General features: G+C 46.4%; 1 pseudogene; it reads left to right on the top strand.

The window, feature by feature from the left end:
- The first annotated feature begins 6,693 nt into the window (after window positions 1-6,693).
- On the top strand, window positions 6,694-7,083 carry LOC103266785 (annotated as a pseudogene).
- The last annotated feature ends 1,357 nt before the right edge of the window (window positions 7,084-8,440 follow it).

Genomic DNA, 8,440 nt, shown 5'->3' with positions numbered 1-8,440 from the left:
AGTGCAGTGGCATGCTCATGGCCACTGCAGCCTCTACCTAATGGGCTCAGGTATTCCTTCTGCCTCAGCCTTCCAAGTAGTTGGAACCTATAGTTCCACCGAGAAGGAGACGATGACAACAATATTAACAATATAGTTCCACCGAGCCCAGCTAATTTTTTAATTTATTGTAGAGACGAGGTCTCACCAAGTTGCCCAGACTGGTCACGAACCTGTGAGCTCAGGCAATCCTTTTGCCTCGGCCTACTCTGTGGTTTTCTTCATGAACTCCTGACCTAATTCTCCTCAGGGTTCTGCTCTGTCCACTACCCTTCTCACTGCATATTCCCTCTCTTCAAGCTTTCTTTTGTGTCTGTCTCTCTCTCTCTCTCTCTCTCTCACTCATATCTTCCTTCCTTCCTTCTTTTGGCAAGGTCTTACTCTGTCACCCAAGCTGGAGTGCAGTGGTACAATCATACATCATTGCAGCCTGGAACTCCTGAGCTCTAGCAATCCTCCTACCTTAGCCTCCCAAGTAGCTGGGATTACAGGCATTCCACCATGCCCAACTCCAGCCAATATTTTTTTTTTGAGTTGGAATCTCACTTCGTTGCCCAGGTTGGAGTGCAGTGGCACACTCACGGTCACCCCAGCATTGACCTGCTGGGCTCAGGTGATCCTTCCACCCCAGCCTTCCAAGTAGCTGGAACTAAAGTCATGCACTACCATACTCTGCTAAGTTTTTGATTTATTGTAGAGATGAGGTCTCGCCAAGTTGCCCAGGCTATTCTCAAACCTGTGGGCTCAGGCAATCCTCTCACCTCGGCCTCCCAAAGTGCTGGGATTATAAGCTTGAGCCATTGCTTCTGGTCCCAGCCCACATTTCTAACCACCATGTAAGTGTGGTGTTCTTCAGTCTCTGTGACCATCCCTGAAGGTTCCCCTGAGCTCTAGACCTGAATATTCATCTGGGATGGCCTGCAGGACACATCTAAAACTGGATCCCTCCTTTCTACCCTCAGTGTTGGTTTGATGGAGACAGTAATGGTAGCAGCTCAAGCCAGAAACCACAAAACCCTCTTGATGTCTCCCCTCCCTTCAACTTGCACAATCTCATAAACTGCCATAATTCAGTCAGTATACCCCTGTGGCAGGCTGAATAACAGCTCTTAAAGATATTAATGTCCTAATTGCTGGAACCTATGAGTGTTACCTTGTATGGCATGAAGGGACTTTGCAGATGTAATTGGATTAAGGTTCTTAAAATGGGGGAGATTATCTCAGATTATCCAGGCAAGAGTCTTTATAGAAGGGAAGCAGAGGGAGATTTGACTACAGAAAAGTAGGAGGCGTGAAGATTGAAAAAAGAGGTTGGAGTGGTTCCAGGAAGGGGTCATGAACTGAGGAATGTAGGCAACCTCCAGAAACTAGAAACGATGAGGAAATGGATTCTCCCCATGAGTCTCTAGAAGGAACTGGATGTGCTGACACCTTGACTTTAGTTCAGTGAAACTGACTTTGGATTTCTGGCCTCCAGAACTTGTTGTTTTAAACCATGAGATGTGGTAATTTGTTATAGCAGCTGCAGGGAACTAATACCACCTTCCTTCAGATGTTTCTTCAATTTGTCCTCTTTTCTTCCCATCCCTGCTACCTGTCATCATCCCTTGCCTACAATATCTTCCTAAATCTTGCTGCATCTCATAATAACGCTTATTGATGGCTATCGTACTCAAAACCAAGAGAGGCCCCTGATGTGATATTCAAAGTTGGCCAAAAGCAGACTCCTGCCTATGGAGGAGGCCATCTCCTTGCCTCTTTCTGCTTCACTCTTTATGCTTCAAGGCAGCAATTTTTTTTTTTTTTTTTTTAGTTGGAGTCTCACTGTTGTCCCTCAGGCTGGAGTGCAGTGGTGTGCTCACAGCCACCATAGCCTCCACCTGCTGGGCTTAGGTGATCCTTCTGCCTCAGCCTTCCAAGTAACTGGAACTAGATGCACACCATCATGCCCAGCTAGTTTTTATGATTTTTATAGAGATGAGGTTTCACCAAGTTGCCCAGGCTGGTCTCGAACCCCTGTACTCAGGCAATCCTCTCGCCTTGGCCTCCCAAAGTACTGGGAATACAGGCTGAACCACCACGCCCAACTGAGACAGCAATTCTTAACTCAGGGTCCATATACAACTTGTCTCCTCCTATTTTTATGGACAGACTTCAGAAGGTCTGCAAACTTCCTGAAATTCAGGGCAAAACTTGTACACACGTGTGCTCCTTGAGACAAGACACACAGGTGACCCTAAGTAGGCTCCTCTGCCCCTAAGAAGATTCCACACTAATGACTGCTTTTAATGCCCCCCAACACATCATGATGGTCAGGATGCCTGTTCCCAGAGCTCCCTCATTTCATTCAAGTTTCTGTTCCACTGCTGTCTCCCCAGAGAGGACCTGGGGGTGGGGAGGTGGAGGCAGTATCTGGAGAAACCTCACCCCACTTCTCTGGGAACAAAGGTGAGTACTCTGCCCCACCCCCCACCAGAATCCATAAAGCCTGAGGGTGGGAAGAGGGGACTAGAGTTCAAGGTATTTTCCCAAAGGGCAACATTTTCTTCCCTAGGAGAAATTCTAGTGTCAGCTGTTAGACTATAATTTCCCCACCTCATTACCTAAACCACAAATCTGGAAAAAACAAATGTTATAATGCTGGTGTTAGAGCCATGCTTTGGAAGCGAATTGGGTGATTAATTCCAACTTGGAGATTATGGTAACTCCACAGAAGAAAATGTCATTTGAGCTGTTTCTCATTGAAGAATGAAAGGGATTTTGATTAGGGGAAAAGAAAGAAAGAAATGGGCAAAGAAAGGCAGGAGTGAGCTTGGTGTGGGGCAATGACTCCTCTTGGGCTGTTTGATTCTAGGGTTTTGGAGGGAGCCACGGCCAAAGAAGTAAATTTGAGGCCTCATCATGGAAGGCCCTGACTAGTATGCTGAGGAGAACGAACTCTGTTATGTAGGCAGTGGACAGCTATCCAAGGCCTTTGAACAAGTGAATGATTTAAATCACGTTTAACTTGCTTTCATATTCTCAGCACCCAACAAAGTACATGGCACATAGTCAGTGCTCAAAAGATGCTAATATGTTCTCAAAACATGCTTTTTTTTTTTTTGAGTTGGTGTCTCACCCTGTCACCCAGGCTGGAGTGCAGTGGCACGCTCACGGCCACCACAGCCTTGACCTGCTGGGCTCAGGCAATCCTTCCACCTCAGCTTTCCAAGTAGGTGGAACTACAGGCACACACCAACACATGCATGCCTGTAGTTCCAAATAAATTTTTGATTTACTGTAGAGATGAAGTCTCACCAAGTTGACCAGGCTGGTCTTGAACCTGCAGGCTCAGGCAATCCTCTCATTTCGACCTCCCAGAGTGCTGGGATTACAAGTGTGAGCCACTGTGCCCGGCCAAAAGATGCTTTTGTATAAAGGAATGGATATGTCTTAGGAGGATGAAACTTGGGGAGTGAATTGAGTGGGGAAGAGGCTGAAGAGGCACTTTTTCAATAGTTCAGATTTAAATGATGAGACTAGCCTGGGTAGGGCACATAAGGTGGCAAGCCAGAAGCATTTAGAAAGTTTTTTTTGAAAAATTGATTTGGAGTCTCACTCTCTCGCTCTGTCATTCAGGCTGCAGTGCAGTGGCATGCTCATGGCTACCGCTACCTCAGCCTTGACCTGTTGGGCTCAGGAGATCCTTCTACTTCAGCCTTCCAAGTAGTTGGAACTACAGGTGCATACTACCACACCTGGCTAACTTTTTGATCTTTTGATCTAGTCAAGGTCTCGCTATATTGTCCAGGCTGGTCTTGAACCCCTGGGCTCAAGCAATCCTCTTGCCTCCCAAAGTGCTGGGATTATAGGCATGAGCCACTGTGCTTGGCCTTGAGAGTTATTTAGGAGGAAGGATTGACAGGGATTCTTGTTCTTTGAGATGGCAAGCAGGGGAGGAGGAATAAAAAAGAGGGAGGACTTGGAGAAGACAGAGGGTTGTGGCTTATGAGGGGGCAGATAGTGGTGTCACCCACCAAAGGGGACCCCAGAATGGGGAGCACATCTGGAGGTGGAAGGATGGAGAGGAGAGTGAGGCTATAGAAAAGCTGGTTTTATATAAGCTGAGACTGGGTTCTCGCAGGGGTCAGAGCCATCAAGGGTGGATTGGGGGGTGCAAATTCTACAAGTGATCTGGATTCTACTCCCCGCCCCCACAGTCTCTTCTCAGAGAGAAATCTCTGCACAGTGCTTTCCCCAAGGACCAGGACCTCATTTGTTCCATCTCAGATGAAACCAACCCTGAAGCCCAGTACGAAGCAGCCATTTTTCATCCTTGTCCTCAGCCACCAGCTCCTCCCGGGAGCTCTCGCCTGTTATCTTTCCACTTGGCATGGCCATCAGTTTGGACTGGGACAGGGGACTGTATCTCATGGAGATTTCTCTGATATGCTATCAGCAACGGCCTTCACTTGGAGTTACAGCATGTCTAAATGTCCATGAGAGGGCCAGGCCAGCCTGATGGAATGCTAATTATTTGGAGAACTTAAGGATGCTTCTAGATCACAGTCAAACCATGTGGTACCCCTAATTCCTGATCCTGAAGATTGCCCAAGGGCCCTGGAGGAGGCAGTGAACAGGGATGGCACTGTGGCCCTATGGCCATTTGGGTGTATAGACATTCTGGGGGTCCCATAAGGTGCCAGGGGTTGGAGCTCAAAATATTTCCCTGGGGTAAGTGTGGATATGAGGTAGTGATTTGGTGTTTCCTCCCTCCCTCCCTCCCTCCCTCCCTCTCTTCCTTCTTTCCTCCCTCCCTTCCTTCCTTCTATCCATCCAACCATCCATCCATCTCACAAATTGTCATACTGGGCCCATGCTAGGGACTGAGGATATAAAGGTGAGCAAAATAGACTTGTGTATTTTGTTGCCTAGACAGAGAGTAATCAGGCAATTACAATACCGGATGTGGACCTGGCATAAGACTGAAGTAGCTAGGTATAAAATGGTAAAGAGGCTGGGGGTGGTGGCTCAAATCTGTAATCCCGGTGCTTTGGGAGGCTGAAGTGGGAGGATCACAGGAATTCAAGACCAGCCTGGGCAGCATAGCAAGACTCCATCTTATAAAAAATAAGAAAATTAGCCAGGTGTGGTGGTACCTGTCTGTAGTTCCAGCTATGCGAGAGGCTGAGGCAGATGCATTGCTTCAGCCCGGGAGTTTAAGGTTACAATGAATTACAATTGCACACTCTAGGCTGGGTGACAGAGCAAGACCTTGGCTCTAAAAATAATAAAATGGTAAAGAGTAAAGCATGTTCCAGAGAGAGGCTGCAGCTGGTAAACTGGTCTGGTGTGTGTTAGGGGGAATGTGCAGGAGGAACAAAGCATGATGAGGTCAGGAAGCAGTTTAGCACAGCCAGAGTGTACTGTGTATGGAAGGACTAGAAAGAGATGAGACTGGATAATGTGGTCAGGGGAGATAATCACAGACTCTCTTCAAAGAGCTCAGGGTTTAAGAAACAAATGCCAGGAAGGAAGTTTTGAAGGCAGCCTCTGGCACCTTTCTGGACCTCTTGTTCTCAAACACTCTTCTCCCCAAAAAAGGGGTCACTCGAGGACCGGCCACTTTTATGGCACCAGAGGAGAGTAAACACAAAGAAAGAAGAATTGTAAATTAACAACTCAACACATTACCTTGCCCCCACCCTAATTAATGCAAGAGGCTTGAAATATTTTCAGTTCCTAATTTCTACCTTGCTTATGGGTCTCGCCAAGGTAGCATCGGGAGCAAAGGTGTCAAGTCTCAGCCTCAGGACAGTTCTTTCAACAAAGAGAGTGATGTTTGCTAAATGAGAATTTTCCAGGCCAGTGACTGGACAACCTAGTCATGCATTTGGGCAAAGAAACAAATGTGGACCAAGCTCCTGCTTTGCTCCAAGTATGGTTCCCTGTGTGTGCAGGTTAATTGTTCGTGTTGAACAATTTCTCCTCCGGGAGACTGGCTTCTTAATGGAGGGAGCAGGGGCTTCTCCAGCCTGGCACATTGACAGTGACTAATCTCTGGCCACTCAAGAAGGCTGAATGGAGCAGGGAGCCCTCACCTTTGTCCTGAGAGTTGGGACCCTGGGATCTGCACCCTACTCTATGCCTACTTCCCTAAGGTGCCACCAGGGTCTAACTCTTACTCAGTAACCTTTCATGGAACATTTCCAGGGAGCCCAATTTATGCCAGGCCCTGGCTTACTCTGTGTCACTGTCCTTGAGAAGGCAGAAGTGGGGGAAGAGACATGTAAACAATTGACATGTAAGTATCTAGTGCAACAAATGCCATAGTAGAGGGTTAATAAGGCACAGTACTGGGGAGGCTCAGTGACAATAACAACAATATCTAATATTCGTTGAATACTTATTTGCAGTAGGTACAGGTTGGGGGTAGGGAACAGAATATCCATAAAAGTTTATATATACTGAGCACTTATCAAGTGTTGGGTGTAGGGTTTAAGTTGTTAACATGCATTATTTCATCTAATCCTTAGAAACAATCCCATGAGGTAGGTGTAATAGGCAGAATAGTGATCCCTCAAAGATATCTGTGTTCTAACCCCTGGAACTTGTGAATAGGCACTTTACAAACAGAAGGGACTTTGCAGATGTGGGTAAGTTAAGAATCTTGAGATGGCCCTTTTCCAGGGACGCTGTATAAAGGCCTGCAGAAAGGTCCAGCGTTTGACATACTGTCATCGGCTCTCCTACAATGCAGCCTCTAACAAAACTAGGTTGTCCCGAACCCCTGGTAATAGAATTGTTTACCTATATACCAAGCTTGGGAAAGCAGCAGAGTCTACACGTGGTGTGTGCCCCGGCCAACTTCACGGGGTTCATGCTGTGAGACCTAAAGTTCTTATGAGGTTGTCCAAAACAAAAAAACCTGTCAGCAAGGCCTATGGTGGTTCCATGTGTGCAAAATGTGTTCGTGACAGGATCAAGCATGTTTTCTTTGTCAAGGAGCAGAAAGTTGTTGTGAAAGTGTCGAAGGCACAAGCACAGAGTCAGAAAGTAAAATAAAGAAATGAAGTTTTTTTCTTCAGTAATAAAAATGAAAAGTCTTAGAAAAAAAAAGAATCTAGGATGGTGAGATTATTCTGGATTACCTGGGTGGGACCACTGTAATTATAAGGGAAACAGGAAGGCAGGAGTAATACCATGTGAGAAAGACTTAACTGGCCACTGTTGGCTTAAAGGTGGAGAAAGACACCATGAAGCAAGGAGTGCAGGTGACCTCTAGAAGGTGACCTCTAGAAACCGGAAAAGGCAAAGAAACAGATTCTCCCCTGGAGCCTCCAAAAATAACAGCCCTGCTAACTTTTAAATTTTAGCCCAGTGAGACCTCATGTCAGACTTCTGACTTTTAGAACTGTAACTTCATAAATTTGTGTTGTTTTCAGCCACTAAATGTATGATGATTTGTTATAGTAGCTGTAGAAAAGGAATATAGTAGGTATTATTATTTTTGTCCCCATTTTACCAGTGTTAAAGAAAAACTTATTCTGACAGTTAAAATGGCAGAGAAGACTTTATTCAAGATTACTGCAATAGGAATATTGCAATAGAAGTGAGAGGTGGGGGTCAATTCAGAATGCAACAAGGACTAGGCTCATAATAGACGGAAACACGCTTGAGCTAGTGTAAGAGGATGTAAGAATGGCACTCTCTGTCTCAGTCTTGGCTTAGGCTCCAAGACAATAGAAAAATTGGGCTTTCTTAAGAAGTGTCTGTGGCCATTGCTTTGCTAAACTCTGGTCTGGCCAAGTGGTTCTCTGATCTGTGGGCAACACATTTCCTGGCTTTGGCCCCCTCCCAAAGCTAGGAAACGTGTTAGGAGGTGAATCTTGGGAGGTGAATCTTCCCCCTGCTTCCAATTTACTTTCTAAATAAACTATAAGACGGGCTCGGTGGCTCAGCCTGTAATCCTGCGCCTTGGGAGGCTGAGGTGAGTGAATTGCCTGAGCTTGTGGGTTTGAGACCCGCCTGGGCAACTTGGCGAGACCTCATCTCTACAATAAATCAAAAAATTAGCGGGACGTGGTAGCGCACGCCTGTAGTTCCAGTTACTTGGAAGGCTGAGGCGGAAGGATCGCCAGAGCCCAGCAGGTCAAGGCTGTGGTGGCTGGGAGTGGCCACTGCACTCCAGTCTGGGCGTCAGAGTGAGACTCCAACTCAATCAATCAATCAATAAACTATAGTTTCCAATCTAAAAAAAAAAAAGTTTCTGGCATGCTGTGACTTTTCTCTCCTGGGTGCCACCTGGAGTGGAGTCAGGGGGCTTGTCCTAAGACTAATGAGAGAGACTTATGTTACTGCTGGAACTTGAGATACACAGTGGCGTGATGTCCAGGATGACCTCGAGTACAGCTCACAGTTG

This window comes from Carlito syrichta, unplaced genomic scaffold (genome assembly GCF_000164805.1).
Source record: "Carlito syrichta isolate Samal-C Ts95f unplaced genomic scaffold, Tarsius_syrichta-2.0.1 Scaffold307331, whole genome shotgun sequence".
Lineage (NCBI taxonomy): Eukaryota > Metazoa > Chordata > Mammalia > Primates > Tarsiidae > Carlito > Carlito syrichta.
The sequence above is the reverse complement of the archived record's forward strand: the minus strand, read 5'-3'. Positions and strand labels throughout refer to the sequence as shown.